This window comes from Callithrix jacchus, chromosome 2, assembly GCF_049354715.1.
Source record: "Callithrix jacchus isolate 240 chromosome 2, calJac240_pri, whole genome shotgun sequence".
Lineage (NCBI taxonomy): Eukaryota > Metazoa > Chordata > Mammalia > Primates > Cebidae > Callithrix > Callithrix jacchus.
The window spans coordinates 195,299,308-195,320,244 of NC_133503.1; the positions used below are offsets into that span (position 1 = coordinate 195,299,308).

Here is a 20,937-nt window from a genome sequence, read left to right on the forward strand (position 1 = left end):
GCGGGAGCGCCGAGGGGCGAGGCCTGGGCGGGGCGGCGAGGCGGAAGAGGCGGGAGCGCCCCAACGACCGGTGGCGTCACTTCCGGCGTCCGTGTCACGCACGCACGGCGGGCGGTGGAGGTGGGGAGGCCCTCTTGCTGCGGGGCACGGCGAATCCCTGCGGGCTCAGAGCCAGCTGGGCTTGTCGCCGAGGCTGCGCCGGATCGCGAGGCCGAAACCTAATCAGGAGCTGAGCTTTAATGGCAGCCTCTGGAGGGACAAAGAAGGAGCACAGCTGCGGGAGGTGGGCGCGAGAGGTTGGCGCCCGCCCCGGCCGACGTGCGAGACTACCGTCCGGGCGCGGGTCTCTTGGAAGGCCGGGAGGTACCTGTGACCGTGCGAGTGTGCGCCCCCCGCTCCCGCCCCGGGTTGCCGAAGCCGAGTGACTGAAGTGGGCCTAGGCATCAGCATTTCTGTTTGGCGCCCGGGCAACTGTGGTGCACGTTTTGAGGAAGTACTAAAGCCTCACTGAGATGAAAAAGGCAAACGCTGACTTCACCAAAATTACTCCCAGGGAGACTTCTGCATTTGGCTGGAATAACTATTTGAGTAAACCACTGAGGCTCGGGTTTGAAACATAATCCTGCTCTAAGGGAGATCCGGTTTCAATACCCTGGGTTAAGAGACGCTTGCCTGGGCAGAGCTAAGGGAAGAGTGATCAGAGGCCAAGCTCTGCGCCCGTCAGCACGCCACCCTCCCTCAGTGTAATCCTTGACTGTTTCTCTAAATCAAGAATTATTTAGAGAATACAAATTAGAAGGGCCACCGCCTTAGAATTGCCTGAGTGGGAGCAGTCTTTCAACCTCGAAAAATGATAAAACGATATGCAGATGACCTAGCACAAATAAAAAACGCAGCCGCTGTTCTGTGTGAATAGAGGAATTGGGAGGACCCCTCTCCCAATCTTCATCAAACAGAGCAAGGTTTAAAATAAAAATAATGAAATACAGCCCTTCAAAAAGGGCGGCGCTTGACTAATGTTACTGATGTCACTCAGGTTACTCAAGGCAGGAAAGAACTCAAATTCTACACAGTAACCACTGATTTCAAGGACTGACCCTAAGAATTAAGCAGACAGCCATTCTTTAAATATGTTTTTTGTTGTTGTTTGCTTATGACTTTCTTTTTTAAAAAAGGGTCTCGCTCTGTTGCCCAGGCTGGAATGCAGTGACGCGATAACGGCTCACTACCGTCTCACTATGTTGCCCACTGTGGTTTTGAACTCCTGTCTTTAAGCGATCCTCATGCCTCGTCCTCCTGAAATGCTGGGGTTACAGGCATGTACCGCTACGCCCTGCCTAAATACACTTTTATGTACTACCTCTCAAGAAACTAAATTTAAAGTCAGCTTTTCCCCCAGCCCCTATCCATCTGATCCGGTTCCAGCAAGAGCTCACCCTCCCTGTAAGACCTGTAGCAGAGCACGTGTTGGCCTGCTGAGACTAGGGCCAAAGATCAGGACCGTCAAACCTCTAAGATGTTATATAGCATAAGGGTGAAGCATTCTGAAAGAAAGACTGAGACATGCTGGAGGAAGTACTGGTAGTGCTAAGGGCAGGTCTGTGACCCTCGGAGCCAGAGCCAGGTTAGGATTAACAGAATGTGTGTGTATGAGAGGGTGAGGGAGGAGAGAGCCTTCCTTTTGTCTCTAGGTGCCTTCCCTTGTGATGCTCAAAGAAAGTTAAACTTTTAACCAGTTCGTCCTTCTGCATAGTAATTTCTTCTGGAATTGCCCTAACCTTTTTGCATTCAGACTTTAGGCATTAAATGTGAGTAATAAACCAACATTTGTTGAGTCCCCACTGTGTGTCTGCACTGGTTCTCATAATAGTCCTTTGAATACATGAGTCAGTCATGCCTCTCTTGTCATTGACAGGACCTCAACTGTTAGGCAGAAGGGACGAATGTACTGTTTATATGGACAGACTGCAAGAAGGGAGGGACTGCAAGAAGGGGAGGTTCTCTCCACCCCCCAATACACTCACATTCCATTGATCTTAATTTGGTTCTGGCTCCAAGGGACACATACCTGCCCTTAGCACTACTAGTTCTTCCTCCAGCAAGTCTCAGTCTTTCTTTCAGAATCCTTTGCCCTTATGATCTAAAACATCTGATAGGTCTGATGGTCCTGACTACTAGAAGGAGAATGCCTCTCTGCCCTCATGCCTCAGCTCTGCCTCTCTCTCTGCATACTGGCTTCAGGCTGTTGGACCAGCGTCCTCTGTATGTCTGGAAACAGCCACTGATAGCTCCCAACATTTCACCTTCTGCCTCATCATCAGACAGGTGAGGTAAGGGTGATGATCTCTAGTCCCAAGTTAAAAATTCTCGGGGAAGGATAATTCGTTGGTCCAGCGAATTGCTTGTCCCTAAATCAAATGATTGTGCCTAAGATCTGGGGTCTTTAAGAACATGGACATTGTCATGTTCTTGTAACTTTCATGTTCAGGTAAGAACAATGGGCATTACCTTATGGAATTGGAGAAAGACCGTTTCCCACAAGAAGGGGAGGACAAAACAATGGATGTCCATTAGAATTAGAATTCTCATTGTCCAATCAAGAAAAACACTTTTTTTTTTTTGAGACATTGTCACCTAGGCTGGAGTGCAGTGGCACAATCTTGGCTCATTGCAACTTCCACTTCCCTGGCTTAATTGATCCTCTCAGCTCAGCCTCCCAAGTAGCAAGTAGCTGGGACTACAAGCATATGACACCCAGCTAATTTTTGTTTTGTTGTTTTTTTTTTTGGTAGAGATGGGGTTTCACCATGTTGCCCAGGCTGGTCTTGAATTCCCGGGCTCAAGCAATCCGCCCACCTTGGCCTCCAAAGTGTTGGAATTACAGGTGTGAGCCATTGTGCCTGGCTAAGAAAGATACTTTATTAAAGACATAGTATGATTCCAGCCTCGTGTGTGTGTGTGTGTGTGTGTGTGTGTGTACTGTGCTGTGAGAATACTGTGGTCTAGCAATGCTGGCTTTCCATACAGCAATAAGCAATGAGTAAGAGGGGAAGTGTGGAAGGACACAGTGTAATTTTTGAGTACTATCTGTAACAAACTAGCAATGATAACTAACCAAACTCCCTATTATGTCCAGTGAACATCCATAGCAATCCTGTGAAGTAAATATTATGCACATTTTACAGATAATCAGACTCACAGCTGATAAGTAATTAGCCCTCAGTCATACACACAGCATGAGAGGAAGCAAAATTAAGCCACAGGACTGTCTGACTCCATGCCTCCCAGTTTTAAACCTCAGGTTTGCCATTAGCAGTTACTCTCTTTACACTGCCACTTAACTCAACATTTATACTGTGAAGCAAGTTTATATTAAAACCTGTGACTTGGCCTGGTGTAGGTATGCACCAATAATCCCAGCTACTTTGGGTGTCTGAGGCAGGAGTCTCTCTTAAGGCCAGGAGATTGGAATTTCAGTGAGCTATGATCAGACCACTGTACTCCAGCCAGGGTGACACAGTGAGACTCCATCTGTAAATAAATAAATATGTAAATAAATAGAACCTTTGAATTTACAGAATTGCTGCTGAAAAAGCATGGATATGGTAATTAGGCAAAACGCATTACCATATATTAATGTTATTGACATTAACAGATTACTAAAGGCAATTTATGGCATTATCTTAATAGTAAGCTTTTCCCCCTCTTCTTCTCTTTCTATTTTCTCCTTTTTCACCTTCCCTTCCTTCCATCATTCTTTTCTGTTTTTCTTACCTTACCTCCATGAGACCCAACAGTGATGGGGCAAGAACATGGGAACTGAAAAGAGGGCATGCAGGTGGCAGAGAGAAGACTAGTATGATCAGCCAATTGATTACATTGAGCAAATAAGTAAATATATTGAGACTACTGATGGCCATATTTATCCCTGTTGGAGAAAATGCAAACATGGAGAGGAGGAAGGCTAGAAAACCCTGAGGTGTTGATTGGAAATGTACTTATCATTATGAACTCACTTTTTAAAATATAAATATAAATAACTATAGAAATATATATGGATGTGTATGTATCTCTATATATATATTTATATATGTATATACACATCGTATATTTTACGTATATATACTAGGAAATAAACATATTTCCTGGTGCCGTCCTGTGAGAGGATCCATATGCAGTGATAGCCCGGTAGCTGAGCACACTGTACATATTTTGGTTTCTATTCCCATGCTCCACTAGGAAGAACCAGCACTCCTTGAAGACATGACAGATTTTAGGGGTAGAGTAGAAAAACAAGATGAACCTGGAACATCTTGTGCCAGAAGTTAAGGAGTGTTCAAAGTCTGATAGTCATGTGCTACATGGACACAGAACCCAGCTCAAAGGGGCTCCAGTTGGCCAAATTACGTACGACTTGACTACAAAAGTACTTGCAGTAACAGATTATAGTTTATTGAAAACAATAGGAATTCATGAGCTCATACTGATGTAAATAAATGGGGAGAAAGAAAAGCTGTTCATTTGCATTATAATGCCAACCAATCAATGTGGAAGGAATGATACAAACAGAAAATCATTGGCCAACCATCACAGTGGAGTGACATTTTGATGAGGAACACAATTTTGGCATGTTGAAATATTTTCCAAAGGTTACAAAAGAAAAAGCAGTAACTTTACAATGAAGACATCAACATGACTTGAAGACATCAACATGACTTGAAGACATCAACATGACTTGATGTGTAACATCACCAGTGATGGAATGGATCAATGTAACGAGAAAAGCAAATTATGCCGAGAAAGCATTCCTGAGTCTGGTTGTGAGGAAACTTCAAACCATCCTCTGGTTATGAGGATGGCCTCAGTTGGGGGTCATCCTACAGAATGTAACACCTGTATTTTTTCGAACTGTCAAGGACATGATTAGACAAAGACCAAGGGACTGTTCCAGATTGGAGGAGACCAAAGAGACATGACAACTAAATGCAGTATATGTGTCTGGATGGGATACTGGACCAGATTTTTTTTTTTTTTTTGAGATGGAATCTCATTCTGTTGCCCAGGCTGGAGTGCAGTGGCATGATCTCAGCTGACTGCAACCTTCACCTCCCAGGTTCAAGCAATTATCTGCCTTGGCCTCCTGGGTAGCTGGGATTATACGTGCCCACCACCACGCCCAGCTAATTTTTTATTGTTATTAGAAACAGGGTTTCACCATCTTGGCCAGGCTGGTCTTGAACTCCTGACCTCTTGATACACCTGCCTTGGCCTCCCAAAGAGCTGGGATTACAGGCATAAGCCACCGTGCCTGGCCCAGAAATTTTTTAAAAATATATTCTTTTTGTTTTTTTGAGAGACAGTCTTGCTGTGTTGCCCAGGCTGGAGTGCAATGGCACCATCTCGGCTCACTGCAACCTCTGCCTCCTGGGTTCAAATGATTCTCCTGCCTCAGCCTCCCAAGCAGCTGGGACTGCAGGCACATACCACCACACCCAGCTAATTTTTTGTATTTTTAGTAGATACCGAGTTTCACCATGTTAGCCAGGATGGTCTCAATCTCCTGACCTCATGATCCTCCCTCCTTGGCCTCCCAAAGTGCTGGGATTACAGATGTGAGCCACTGCACCCAGCCTAAAAAATATATTCCTGAGACAGTTGAAAAAAACTGAAATTTAAATAGATTCTGTGAATGGTTTTGTAGCAATGTTAACTTCTCAATTTGGAAGATCCTTGTCTGAGGAAATACCCACTGTAGAATTTAGAAGTAATGTGGATTCAGGTCTGAAGCTTGTTCCCAGATGGTTCAAAAAAAGACTAATTGTGTGTGGGGTCAGGGAGGAGTTAACATTGGTGAATCTGGGTGAGGACAATGTGGAGATTTTGCAGATTTTCTTTGAGTTTGAAATTATTCTTAAGTCATTTTTTCATTCAAAGTTAAGTACCACTAGAACGCTAAAGCAATAGTTACCAAGTTTGATGGTGTCTCGGTTGTTGGCACCTTTTGCAGTTGATAAAATCTATGGATTTCGTTCCCAGAAAAAATTGCTTAAACACAAAACATTGCATACAATTTTGGGGAAGGGGGTGGTTATAGATGCCTTGAACTCCATGTGTGATTTCTGGGTTAAAAGAAACTCTTATTTAAATTAAAGTATTGAGAAAAGTAGTGATGTTCACTTCTGTTTCCAAGACTAGCAGACTGGGTTATTTAGACCAAGAGTTGAAAATTCTATATAAAATATAGAAAATAGATTCTTAAAAGCACTGAAGGGCTGACAAAATCTTTTTTTTTTTTTTTTTTTTTTTTTGAGATGGAGTCTTCCTCACTCTGCTGCCCAGGCTGGAGTAGTGCGATCTTGGCTCACTGCAACCTCCACCTCCTGGGTTCAAGCAATTCTCCTGCCTCAGCCACCTGAGTAGCTGAGATTACAGGCATGTACCACCATGCCTGGCTAGTTTTTGTATTTTTTTTTTTTTTTTTTTTTTTTTTTGGAGACAGGGTTTCACCATGTTGGCCAGACTGGTCTCAAACTCCTGACCTCAACTGATCTGTCCACCTCAGTTTCCCAAAGTGCTGGGATTACAGGCATGAGCCACCATGCCTGGCCTACCAGGCCAAAATCTAAGGACAAGAGAGAATATCAAAAAGTAAATGGAACATGAAGACTGCTTTTGTTTTGCTGAACCAAGCAAAGTTGAACTTCTATTTGACAGTTTCTAGCAGCAAGAAGGACGACTGTCAAAGCCCAGAGCCTGCCCAAGGTGAGGCCTCTGTTAAGAGACTTTCCACAAGGAGCCTCACCCGAGACCCACACAGCTGCTATCGCAGGGGGATGGTGAACCAAAGTGAATCTGACTTCTCCTGAAGACTTCTAGGAAACTTAGCCTTATTTTTTAAGTTCCTGAAAATTTGTACCTGTGAATCAGCCCTGGCATGGACTGTACCCCAAATTCATACCCTAGTGATCAAGTAATCTTAAACAGTGAATTTAGTTTAAAAAATTCTTAGACTGCTGAGACCCCCTGAGCACCTGGCAAAAGCAAACACAAATTCTCTGTGGAAGAATGTACCTGTGTGTTACTCGTCCCTATACATTTATTTGTGGAGATTCTTTGACGTGTATGTGTGTGTGTGTGTGTACATATAAATATATACGGTACACACACACACACATTGAACACAAGAACTAGCACACACCAGGTATCAGAAGCCACAAAGACCTCGGGTATGGAAGTTAGCCAACACATTGTAAAGCTACTACACTATGACTTTAAAAAAAGTGATGAAACAATTTTATTTTAAAATCTCAATTTCTAAACTGGAATTACATTCTTTGCCACCTTTTAAACATAAAATATGAAATTGTATTCATCAAGAAATGAAGATGTGCAATGCATAGTTTTTTAGGTTGCATGCAAGCAAAATCTTCAGATAACTGTGTACTTTTCTGTGGGTGAGGGCACGGCTGTCCTTAGGCATGTGATCGTCTGTGGCCTGTGGGTTGCCAATGACAGAGGCCTCATTTCACATACCGATGTCTCCCTGAGGCCAACACAGGCCTTGACACACAGTAGGGTGTCACTAAACTTTGGCTAAGTTAGTGATGTATGATTTTCCAGGAGATACTTTATGTCACTGAAATCTGAAATAGCAACATGTGTGTGAATGCTTTTCTTAGGAAGAGACAAATTCTTAATAATAGCTGAAAAATCAGTAACAGGCTTAGTGTGTCTAGACTCTTATTATATCGGGATTTCATGGTCATAATGAATTCATTTTCAGTACTTCATGCAAATATGCTCAACGGTGATATATACTGAGATCAAATAATTAAAATAGAGCACCATGTGTTTCTCATACAATAGTCACATAAAAATTACTTACAATTTAACCCAAATTGTCACTGAAATGAAGGCCTTGAAGACCACAGTTGTTCTTTTCTCCAAACTTTTGTTATAAACATTTGGAAATAATCAGAAAATCTAAAGGATTAATATAATGAACACCTGCATGTTCAACCTAGATTCAACAATTGTTTAGCCATATTTATTTCAATGATACTCATTTCTGTATCATTTGGAAATATATATATATAATATTTCTATATGTATGTATGGAGTTCTCTTTTGTTTTGAAACAGTTTTACTCTGTTACCTAGGCTAGAGTACAATAGTGGGATCTCAGCTCACTGCCACCTCTGCCTCCCAGGCTCAAGTGCTTCTGGTGCCTCCCAAGTAGCTGGAATTATAGATGTGCACCACCACACATGGCTAACTTTTGTATTTTTAGTAGAGATGGGGTTTCACCATGTTAGCTAGGCTGATATCAAACTCTTCAAGTCTGATATCCTGCCTTGGCCTCCCAAAGTGCTGGGATTACAGGCACAAGCCACCGACCCCGGCCAAAATATGTATATTTGAACATCTTTGCCCCTAAAGACTTTAGCATGTATCTCTTAAGGTTAGAATAATCTCCTTGAAAACCATTTCCACATCATAATAACATATAGACTCTAAAGTTTCTCTATTGTCCCAAGAATGACCTTTATAATTTTCTTAGTTTCTTTAACAAAGGTCCAATCTGGTTTCCTGTATTGCCACTGGTTTAGTCTCTAGTCCATCTCCTTTAGTCTAGAATGGTCCCTGTACCTTTTGTTTTCCAATGACAATGCCTTTTGGAAGTCCACAGAACAAAATTGTTTCATGCAATGAATGTCCTTCATTATAGATATATCTGATTCCTCTTCATGTCATTTAGCTTGTTCCTTTAGCCCATGTATTTCCTGTAAACCAGAAGGTAGGCTTAGAGGCTTGATCTGATTCAATTTACACATGTTTTTGCAAGAATATTTGACAGATGATTATGTGTTTTTCTTTCGCTCTCCTTTTTTTTTTTTTTTTTTTTGAGATAGAGTCTCACTCTGTTGCCTAGACCGAAGTGCAGTGGTGAGATCTTGGCTCATTACAACCTCTGCCTCCCAGTTTCAGGCTATTCTTTTGCCTGAGCCTCCCGAGCAGCTGGGATTATAGGTACACACCACCACACCTGGCTAATTTTTGTAATTTTGTAATTTTAGTATTTTAGTAGAGACGGGGTTTTACCATGTTGGCCAGGCTAGTCTTGAACTCCTGACCTCAAGTGATCCACCACTTCGGCCTCCCAAAGTGCTGGGATTACAGGCATGAGCCACCTTGCCTGGCTGATTATATGTTTTTCATATTACAGTATATCAAGAGGCCAGAAAGTCAGGTTATGCTGTGGTTCACATTCTGAGTTTGAGTAGTTGGTTAAGGTGGTGGCTGCCAAGTCTCACCATTTATTAAGTATTCTATGGAGTAAATCCTCAGATTGTTTCATTTATATCTTATTCATTAAGCAGGATAGCCCAATTTTAAAATTATTCTTAAAATTTGAAATTACATGTTATTAAAAACATTCTTATTGTTTATAAAGATGTTTATTTTACAAAACCTTCTAAGCTGTTTATCACAAAATTCCCCCATAATTCTTCCAGTAAGATAAAACCTCCTCCTCCTCCTGTTTGTGTCAATCTCCAATACTTTTCTTTCTTTCTTTTTTTTTCTTAGTGTAACGGTACAATCTCGGCTTACTGCAACCTCTGCCTCCTGGGTTCAAGTAAATATTGGAGTGATGCAACCACAAGCCAAGGAATGCTGGCAGCCACTAGAAGCTGAAAGACATAAGGAATGGATTCTCAGAGCCTCAGTAGGAAATGTGGCCCTACCAACACTTTGATTTCAGACTTCTCAACTAGGAGAGAATCAACCTCTGTTGTTTGAAGCCTCCCAGTTTGTTGTGATCATTTGTTACAGCAACCATAGGAAGCAAATAATGAGGGCCTATTTGGAGGAGGACACAAACCCAGCAGTGGGTTAGGAACTATTCATGCTTACAGCTACCTTATTTATCAGTAGTCTAGACGTCAACATTGACTTCATCACTTCAAAGGCTGCACCTGGGCCTAGAGTTTCAAGCTCATGTGCTGCATATGGCTACAGGGATTCCTAGGTCAGCTCCCTAGGTGGCAGATGAGTATCTCTGTAACTGATTAGTCTCTTTAAATATACAGTTGGGGCTGGGTGTGGTGGCTCACACCTGTATAATCCTAGCACTTTTGGAGGTTGAGGGAGGAGGATCACTTGAACCCAGGAGTTCAAGACCAGCCTGGCCAACATAGTGAAACCCCATCTCTACTAAAAAAATACAAAAATTAGCCAGGCATGGTGGCACACAGCTGTAATCCCAGCTACTTAAGAGGCTGAGGTGGGAGAATAACTTGAACCTGGGAGGCAGAGGTTGCAGTGAGCCAAGATCTCACCACTATATTCCAGCTTGGGCAGCAGAGTGAGACTCTATCTCAAAAATACATAAATGAATAAATCTACAGTAGGCCCTTCCTATTTGTGGGTTCTGCATCCATGAATTCAACCAATTGAGGATCAAGAATAGGTTCATCTGCCTGGGAGGTGGAGGTTGCAGTGAGCCAAGATCGTGCCATTGTGCTCCAGCCTAGGCGACAGAGTGAGACTCCATCTCAAAAAAAAAAAAAAAAAAGCATAGGTTAATCTGTACTAAATATGTATAGACTTTTTTTCTTGTTCGTATTCCCTAAATGAGATAGTATGACAAGCCAAGCTTGGTGGCTCATGCCAATCACAGCACTTTGAGAGCCTGGGGCAGGAAAATCACTTGAGCCCAGAGTTTGAGACCAGCCTGAGCAACATAGACCCCATCTCTACAAAAAAAAAAAAATTTTTTTAATTAGTGAGGCATGATGGTGTGTGCTTATAGTCCCAACCTACTCAGGAGGTTGAGGTGGGAGGTTCACTTGAGCCTGGGAGGTCAAGGCTGCAGTGAGCTGTGATCACGCCACAGTCCTCCAACCTGGACGACAGAGTGAGGCCCTGTCTCAAACAAAAATATACAGTATGCCAACTACTTATATAACATTTACATTGTATTAGGCATTATAAGTAATCTAGACATGATTTATGGGAGGATATGAATAGTTTACTTGTAAATTCTATACCATTATATATAAGGAACTTGATCACCCATGGATTTTGGTATTTGCAGGATCCTGAAACCAGTCCCCCACAGATACTGCAGAGAGATCATACATTTTCATCTGGTGTTTTGGCTTCTAATCTGAAATTGTATATTTGCTCCAAAGTGAAACTCTTCGTAAGAGTTTTTATCTTAGACACATGGACCTTTTGGAATTATCTGGCATATTTCACTTCGTTATTCATGAAAACCATTGAGCTCTGATGTCGAATCTCTTGTTAGCTTCCCATGTGTCTTTATTGTTTTACGGACTGAATGTGTCCCCCCAAAATTCGCATGTCAACATCCTAGTCCCCAGTGTGATGGTGTTAGGAGGTGAGGCCTTTGGAAGATAACTGGGTTTAGATGAGGTTGTAAAGATGAGGTCCCCATGATGGAATTAGTGTCCTTATAGGATTTAGGCCACTCAATCTATGATACGCTGAAATAGCAGCCTGAACTGAAACAAGACAGTTATCATCAAACATCATTTGAGTGCTTATTCTGTATCATATGCTGTGAAAGATCCCCAAAGCAAGCAGATTAGGCAACTCTAAGGCCTGATTTGTCCTCAAAGAAGGTGAGGCTACAGTTAGTTTAGGAACTACTGCCTAGCTTTACTGGGAGAGAATCTTTTTTACAACGTCAGTTGGAGAAGCCACATAATTATACCATTATGACTGCTTAGACATAACTTTGGACTCTAACTAGAATTTCTAATCCCTTAGACTTAAGGGATTTTAGGTTTTGGGGTACATGTGAAGAACATGTAAGATTGTTGCATAGGTACACACATGGCAGTGTGGTTTGCTGCCTTCCTCCCCATCACCTATATCTGGCATTTCTCCCCATGTTTTCCCTCCCCAACTCCCCACTCCCTGCTGTCCCTCCCCTAGTTCCCCCAGCCACAGACCCCAGAGTGTGATGCTCCCCTCCCTGTGTCCATGTGTTCTCATTGTTCAACACTCGCCTATGAGTGAGAACATGAGGTGTTTGATTTTCTGTTCTAGTGTCAGTTTGCTGAGAATGATGGTTTCTAGATTCATCTACGTCCCTCCAAAGACACAAACTCATCGTTTTTTATGGCTGCATAGTATTCCATGGTGTATATGTGCCACATTTTCGCTGTTTAGTCTAACATCGAGGGGCATTTGGTTTGGTTCCAGGTCTTTGCTATTGTAAACAGTGGGGCAATGAACATTACTGTGCATCTGTCCTTATAACAGAACAATTTATAATCCTTTGGATATATACCCAGCAACGGGATTGCCGGGTCAAATGGAATTTCTATTTCTAAGTCCTTGAGGAAGCGCCACACTGTCTTCCATAATTCTGACAATATTTTTAATGGAAATTGTATCCAGTTATTCAGGAGCTCTAAAATAATTATAGTATCTAGCATGGACCAGTCACTTGCTGAGCCCCAGCGCCATCCAACCAACGAGGCCAGGGCGGAGGTGGAGGACACTCAATTGCAGTGAGTTGCAGAGGCCCTGCACCTCCTAAGTGGCTGCACTTAAGAACTGGCTCCAAGACTTGTGTGAGGAAAGCATGTGGGGCTCCTTGGAGGTTTCTGAGTTCAGCCAGATGTTTAACCTCACTTAACCTCCTTTGCCTAGAGTTTCAATCTCGTGTGCTGCGTGTGGTTACAATGGGTATCGGGTCAGCTCCCTAGGTCCCGGATGAGTAGCTCTCTAATTGATGAGTCTCTTTAAATATACAGTTGTCCCTCCATATTCATGGGTTCTGCATCCACAAATTCAACCAACTGTGAATCAAGGACAGGTTCATCTCTACGAAGCATGTATAGACCTTTCTTCTTGTCTGTATTCCTCAAACAGACAAGGGCATTGTCATACCTGCCTTCCTATGAGGCTTCATTGTCCTACTGCTCCTGGGGTAGCCCTAAAAGCTGTGTCCCTACACTGCAAAGGGCCCCATCTCCTCCTTGATAGGTGGTAGGGACCCCTTTCTTGACCTGCCCAACTGCTGCATTGAGAGGCAGAATATACAGACAGCAGCCAGACCAGAGATGACAGCAGAACTGACACGAAATGTGCAGTAGCCAGTCCAGGAAGCCAAACCACAACGTCCACAGCAATCTGCCCAGAACGGTCAGGACGTCATCAATAACCCAGCTTCCCTACATTTTGCTGCTGCTTCCAATTTAGGACTAGAGAAAGCGCAACATATTCCCCTAACCAATCACATGGGATGCCCTGCTCTGGTGAGACACGTGAGTCTTTCCCAGGCCAGCAGCCTCCACTCAGGGCACACCTCCTCCACTATGAAGGTTTCCCACTCCCCTGCCTGCCTTCGAGTCTCTGCTAAACATTAGGGATGGCAGCCGCCTCCTTTTCTACAGCAAGCTCTGGTGGTCTTTGTTTATTTCTACATCGTTTTAGTTTTAACTGGTCCTTAGGTCTTTCTGTTGGCATCCTGCCCTCCTCTGCCTTCAGACAGCCTTTACCACTCTCTGTGAGGCCTGTGTGCCAGCCTCAAATCTGTGCCATTTCGGCAGAAATGGCCCTGCTTAGCAAGTCTCAGCTTTTCCCTGCAGTGACTCATCAGTCTCCTCATCAGGCCACTCAATTCTATGGCAGGGAAGATCTCCAATCACTGCCGAGACACCCACAGAACCTCATTTTAGCCCCCGAGCTGGGGAAGCGGTTGCCATAGCGATGGATGCAGCAGGCAGGCAGGCATGAGAAGGGCTCACTGCAGCCAGCCCACGCCAGGAGGGGCCAGCCTTTTGCTTGGTCTGTGCTGCTCACTGCATCCCCAACCTCCAACCTCCACCTCCAACAAAAAATGGGGGCTGGGAGCGGGAACCATCCATGGCAATCAAGCTGGGATCTTTGTCTTAGCAGCACACCTCCCCCCTCACCATGGTGGCTGTTAATGGTTGGCGACACTTGGTGGTGCAGATTAGACTGTGTTGCTTAGCAACGAAATAACAAACAGCATCAATCGTGTCTCCATTGCATCTCCCTGAATGCCTCACTTAGATGGACGAGATTTCAGTACTCTGTGCCAGGGTGGGGGTGGGGCGATCCGAACCTTTTTAAATGGAGGATTTACATTTACAGAAAAATATGCACAAAGTATAAGTGCCCATCTTGATAAGCTGAAACCAACACCCAGATCAAGATATAGAACATTTCCAGGACGCAGCAAGTTCCCTCCTGCCCTTCCCCGCGAATCTCCACTCCCTGTGGACATGGATATGACCTTCATCACCATCCTTTTGTTTTGCCTGTATGTGAGCTTCACATGAATAGGATCTTGTGGTAAGGACCTTTTGTGTGCAGCTTACTCCCCTCATCACTGTGTTGATGAGATGCTCCCATGTTGCGTGTGCAGTAGGAGGATGGGGGTGGTGCTGCCGAGCACGGTTTCCTCCTCCCCTGGTGACAGGACTGGTCTCCTGGCTTTTCCACCTTACCTTCTGTGTTAGTCAGGGTTCTCTTAGCGGGACAGAACTAATAGGAGATGTGTGTGTGAGTGTGTGTGTGTGTGAGTGTGTGTGTGTGTATAAAGGGGAGTTTAATAAGTAATAACTTACACGGTCACAGGATCCCACAATAGGCTATCTGCAAGCTGAGGGGCAAGGAGAGCCAGTCCAAGTCCCAAAACTGAAGAACTTCGAGTCTGATGTTCAAGGGCAGGAAGTGTCCAGTGTGGGAGAAACATGTAGGCTGGGAGGCTAGGCCAGTTTTACCTTTCCACCTTTTTCTGCCTGCTTTATGTTCACTGACAGCTGATTAGATGCTGCCCACCCAATTAAGAGTGGGTCTGCCTTTCCCAGTTCACTGACTGGAATGTTAATCTCCTTGGGCAACACCCTCACAGACACACTCAGGATCAATACTGCATCCTTCAATCAAGTTGACACTCAGCATTAACCATCACACCTTCCCATTGAAACTCCTTGGATGGATACCAGTCCGAACCAAACCCAGGATCCATGCCTTCTTGGATTCTGGACCATCTCTGTAAGTGGATGGGGCTTCTGTTCTGATGCTTCTAACCTCTCTCTGCCCCACCAGTGTGGCTGGGACCCTGCATCCCTTGTTCCTGAGCATGCCTGCGTTAGGACATCCCAGAGCCCTGGCTGCCCAGATGTAGACAGGTCACTGCATCTCCACCCTAAGGCCTTAGAATTGTTTCCTTTAGAGAGAGCCCCATTCTAGATGCTTGATCCTCTTTTAATTTTTTAAACTACTTACTTTTTTAAAATGAGAAAATGCATTTCATTTTTTTTTACAAATATTAGAAAACAAAATCAAGTAATTTATTTTATATTACAGTGTTTGTATTAAAGACTGTAAGCATCTTTAGCAAACTGGATTTATACCAGGAAAACAAGAGATTTTTAACATTAGAAAATCTGTTAATATAATTAACCAAAAGTTACAAAGAAAAAAATAACTGCATAAGACAGAAGAGGCATCTGATAACATTTTCTATTGCAATTCAAAATATAAATTTATAGAAAACTAGAACTAAAAATAGGAATGACCTGTATTTCTACCAAATCTTAAGACTAAGCTTTATATTTATCATTAGGAGTATTCCAATTCATGTCAAGAGGTCAAAAAAAGGGTGCCTCTAATCAAATTGTGCTAGAAGTGTTAACCAGCTCAATCAGTTAGGAACAAGAAATAAAAGATAAACTTTTCTGTAAAAAAAGTAAATATGGCTCTCTCTATTTACAGATTAAAAGATGGTCTACCTTTGGGAGGCCGAGGCGGGTGGATCACGAAGTCAAAGAGATCAAGACCATCCTGGTCAACAAGATGAAACCCTGTCTCTACTAAAATACAAAAATTAGCTGGGCATGGTGGCGCATGCCTGTAGTCCCAGCTACTCGGGAGGCTGAGGCAGGAGAATTGCCTGAACCCAGGAGGCGGAGGTTGTGGTGAGTCGAGATTGCACCATTGCACTCCAGCCTGGGTAACAAGAGAGAAACTCCGTCTCAAAAAAAAAAAAAAAAAAAAATGGTCTACATGGAAAATCCAAAAGAATGTACAGGCAAAGTATTAAAACTACCTAATAGCACAGTAAATACACAAATGTTCATTGTAATTGTATACATTGGCAACATTTTAAGATAGTGTTTAAATGTAGGATTTAGAAGACAGAAAACTAAACCACACTAAAATCCAAAAAAAGAAGTTTTAGATTACAAAAAGAGAAGTGTGTAGTTTTAAATTGGAAACTTGAAGATAACTAATATGTAACTTAGCTTTTAATCTTAATTTCTAATAGGATCTCACTTAAAATCCCAATACAGTTTTGGTAATTTTGTTATTTTTTAAATTAAATTCTGGAGTCCATGTGCAGATAATGTAGATTTGTTGCATAGGTATACATGTGCCATGGTGGTTTGCTGCATCCATCACCCTGTAATCTGCATTAGGTATTTCTCCTAATGCTATCCCTCCCCTATCCCCCCATCTCCTGCTATCCCTCCCCTAGCCCCCCACCCCCAACAGACCCCGGTGTGTGATGTTCCCCTCCCTGTGACCATGTGTTCTCATTGTTCAACACCCACTTATGAGTGAGAATGTGTGGTGTTTGGTTTTCTGTTCTTGTGTCATAAACTGCTTACTTCTAAGCTTATAGAAAAGTTGGAAAAATAGTACAAATTCCTGTATACATTCCTCACATTCCCCAAATTTTAACATTTTGCCACATTTGTTTTACCCTTCTCTTTCTCTCTGTCCATACAGTTATGACTTACATATATTAATTTTTCTAATCATTTAGGAGATTGTAGACATGATGCCTTCTTGTCCCAAAATACTTAAATGTATATTTCCTTTTTATTTTTTTTTTTTGAGACAGAGTCTTGCTCTTTTGCCAGGCTAGAGTGCAGTGGCACAATCTTGGCTCACTGCAACCTCCACCTCCCAGGTTCAAGTGATTCTTATTCCTCAGCATCCCAAGTAGCTGGGATTACCGGTGCCTGCCACCACACCTGGCTAATTTTTATATTTTTAGTAGAGATGGGTTTTTACCTTGTTGACCAGGCTGGTCTTGAACTCCTGACCTCAGATGATTCACCCACCTCAGCCTCCCAAAATACTGTGATTACAGGCATGAGCCACCCCACCTGGTGGCCCTTTTTTTTTTTTTGGAGATAGAGTCTCCCTTTGTTGCCTAGGCTAGAGTGCAGTGGCACAATTACAACTGACTGCAGCCTCCACCTCTAAGTAGCTGAGACTACAGGCTCGGGACACCATGCCTGGCTAATTTTGGCATATATGGGGTTTCACCATATTGCCCAAACTAGTTTGGAACTCTTGAGCTCGAGCCCCTGCCTTAGCCTCCTAAAGTGCTGTGATTACAGGCAAGAGCCATTGCATCTGGCATGTCTGGATTATTACACTATACACAGTGTCCTCAAGGTTCATCTATGCCTTAGGACGACTCATTTCCTTTATAATGAAAACAAACAAACAAACATTTTTCGCCTGGTCCACTATCCAGAATCCACACTGGGCTTAGTCATCAGGCCTCTTTAGTCCTCTTCAGTAAGAAACACTTATTCAGTCTTTGTCAAAAATGACATTGACGTTTTTGTAGGGCAGAAGCCGATTATTTTGGAAAACATCCCTTTGTTTGATGTGTTGGTATTTCCTCACGACTGAATGCAGGTTCTGCACAGTTAGCGCAGAGGGCTAACACACACAGAGGGCCAGAAGCACGTGTGGCCTATGTGTCCTGTTGCTGGTGATGTTGATTTTGCTCGCTGGACTAAGGTTTGTCAAGTTTCCCCACGGTAAAGAGACTGTTTGCCCCTCGGTCATCACTGGGAACCTCCTTCATGGGGAGATAGACTGAGACCATATACAAATGCTATTTCTCAAACTTTTCTCACAATTTAGCATAACTGATGATTCTCCCTTACATAATCATCACTACGGTGGTTCCAAGAGGCATTTTCTTATTCCATTATCTTTTCTGAAATTGTTAGTTGATATTCTACCATAAGGAAGAGTTTTCTTCTCCCTCTTTATTTTTTCATTACTGTACCTGTATGTACTCGTGGGTTCTTAAGACTGTGCTTATAATAAAGTGAGAAGAGTTATAGAATGGGTATGGTAGCTCACACTTGTAATCTCAGCACTTTGAGAAGCCAAGGCAGGAGGGTCACTTGATGCCAGGAGTTCAAGACCAGCCTGGCCAACATGGCAAAACCCCATCTCTACTAAAAATACAAAAATCAACTAGGCATAGTGGCAGGTGCCTGTAATCCCAGCTGCTAAACACAACAACAAAAAAACGGTTACAATTCAATACTAACATGATTGTTACTCAGAAGATTCCAGATTTGGCCAGTGAGGACCCCTTCAAGCTTTTGTCCTTTGAATGAATTCCTACCATTCTTTGGGCACTTTCTCACTGTCTGCCAGAATAACATATTCTGAGTTTATCTTGTTCCTCTCCAGCCTTAACCCCGGAAGTCGCCACTTCTCCACAGAGCCCTGATTCCCTTTAGTGGACCATGTGAACCAGAAGAATTGCTAGCAGTGTCCTCATCTGAAGACGCCAGCCTTAGCCAGACAGTGCTTCCACCTTTCAAGTGCTTCCAGTTGTCAGTCTTGCTCCTCAGCTGCTGAATGAGTTCATTCTGGGATTACGAGTGACTTCTTTATTTTTTACTTCTATGTGTTCATGTATTTTCTATGACTCCTATAACAAATCGCCACAGACTGAGTGGCCTAAAACAACACAGAGGATTCTCGCACAGTTCTGGAGGTCAGAGCATGCAGTGGGTCACACTGGGCTAACATCAAAGTGTCTGCAGGACTAGGTTTCCTTCTGGAGGCTCAGGGAGAATCTGCATCCTTGCGTTTCCCACCTTCTGGAAGCTGCCCGCATTCCTTGGCCGGTGCCCCCTTCTTCCTCCGTGAAGCAAACGCATCCCTCTGACCTCTCCTTCTGCCTTCGCTTTTCCTCTGCCTCCCTCTTCTAGGACCCCTGTGGTCACTGGACATTGTGTCTACCCAGATAATCCAGGGTAATACCCTGTCTAAAAATCCTTCGGTTGCCAGGCGCAGTGGCTCTCGCATATCATCCCAGCCAGCGCTTTGGGAGGCTGAGGCAAATGCATCACTTGAGGTTCGGAGTTCGAGACCAGCCTGGCCAACATGGTGAAACCCCTGTCACTTCTAAAATGACAAAAATTAGCCAGGTGTGGTGGCAGGCTTCTGTAATCTCAGCTACGAAGGAGGCTGAGGCAGGAGAATTGCTTGACCCTGGGAGGGGGAGTTGCAGTGAGCCCAGATGGTGCCACTATACTCCAGCCTGGGCGACAGAGAAAGACTGTCTCAAAATAAATAAATAAAATTAAAATTTAAAAATTAAAATCCTTAGCTTGATCACATTGGCAAAGGCCTTCCACATTATTTATTTCTTTATTTTGCCATATAACATGTTTACAGATTCTAGACATTAAGACGTGGACATTTTTGGAGGACCATTATTCTGTGCTATCACAATGTATTTTATGGATTTTTAAATAATATAAATTACTTTTGTAATCTAAAAACATAACAGGAGTCATGAGCGAGAAGGCCCAGAAGGAGAGCGTACTCCTGACATCCACCGCCAGCCCCTGGGGCGCCTCTGCCCCTCGGCAGGAGGCAGAAGAGTGGGCGAGTAGGTGGGGCAGGCGAGGCTCCCGGAGGGAAGCGCGCCTTTCACCGCTCTGTCCTGCCCCTCCGGCTGCCGAATGAGTTCATTCTGGGAAGTGCATTTCGAGTGACTTCCTTATTTTTTAAATGAATGTGTTTAAAGGTCTGTGTTCATGTGTTTCCTGTAACTTCTATCACAAATCGCCAGACTTGAGTTTGCCTCTGAAACGCGCTCTGCGGGGCTGCGCGCGCTTCAGAGGCAAAACCACGCGGCGGCGGGGAGGTTGGAACGCGGTTTGGGTTGGAGCGGACGAATGGCCAGAGCCCGGTGCGGTGGTGGAACCATCTCGGTGCAGCCGGTGACCGCCGCCGTCCCGCCTCAGGTGCCCAGCTCGCCCGGCTCCTCCCCGCAGCCACGGGCCGCCGCCGCACAGCGCTGTCCCTGCGATCCGCGATCTCCCGCTTCCCCCCAGCCCTGCGGTTCACACACCTTTTTCCTTCCCTCCCTAATACAAATATTGCCCAGACCTCCCACCCCGCGCCGTCCCTTTGATTCTGAGCCGGCTCTCGGTCGGGGGGAGTCAGGGCGCATTCCGCCGACTCAGGGCCCTGAATTAGTGCGCCGCGTTTCCCTTCCCGAAACTCTCCATCTCCAGTGGTTCTTGGGGGAGCATCGCGCTCACCCGGGACGCAGCCCCATGTGCCCCCGCTGTCCTGGACGGCGTCTGTACTTCTGTCTCCTTCCCTGGACCCCCACGTCCCCGCGGCCGGAGGTCAGCAGCGACGGGGGTGGGGACCGAACCCACGTGGTGGATCCCCGGCGGTCGAGAGGACTCGGAATTCGAATCTGTTTGGCTTCGGGGTCTCCCAGGACCTGCTCTGGCGCTAAGAGCGTGGAAGAAGCTGAAAGAGCTCCTTCAGTGTCACGAGTCAGCTTTTCCCTAGGCCGGCAGCCCTCAGGGTCTGGGCAGGGGTGCAGACCACCCAGCGTCTCCCCCTCTGCCGGCTTCGGGCCTAGAGGCCCGCAGTGGCTGGCACCTGGGTGCGTGCAGGCGGCCTTCGGGTGAGCCCTCCTAGGGACGCGCCCAGGGGCTCCTCACCCGACCTGCCGCTGACAGCCCCACCCAGGCAGCCCCCATCACACAAGAGGAGAGAAAGGGGATAGCAGGGCTGAAGAGGAGGCCAAGAGCAGGGAGCTGTTCCGAAGGCGATTTTCTTCAGCTT

The 20,937-nt window shown here is 44.5% G+C and overlaps 2 long non-coding RNA genes across 3 annotated transcripts; both read left to right on the plus strand.

Moving 5' to 3' along the window:
• The first annotated feature begins 93 nt into the window (after positions 1–93).
• Positions 94–19,443, plus strand: LOC118151598 (uncharacterized). 2 transcript variants are annotated; one of them, XR_013532362.1, is made up of 4 exons: positions 94–363; positions 14,158–14,358; positions 14,921–15,063; positions 18,526–19,443. It is a non-coding gene; the product is annotated as an uncharacterized LOC118151598 (long non-coding RNA). The 2 variants fall into 2 exon arrangements; XR_013532361.1 differs by lacking the exon at positions 94–363 and adding an exon at positions 15,787–15,989 and having other exon boundaries at positions 14,115–14,358.
• Positions 2,225–9,719, plus strand: LOC144581485 (uncharacterized). The gene is made up of 3 exons (XR_013532363.1): positions 2,225–2,330; positions 2,793–2,884; positions 9,589–9,719. It is a non-coding gene; the product is annotated as an uncharacterized LOC144581485 (long non-coding RNA).
• Positions 19,444–20,937: the final 1,494 nt, after the last annotated feature.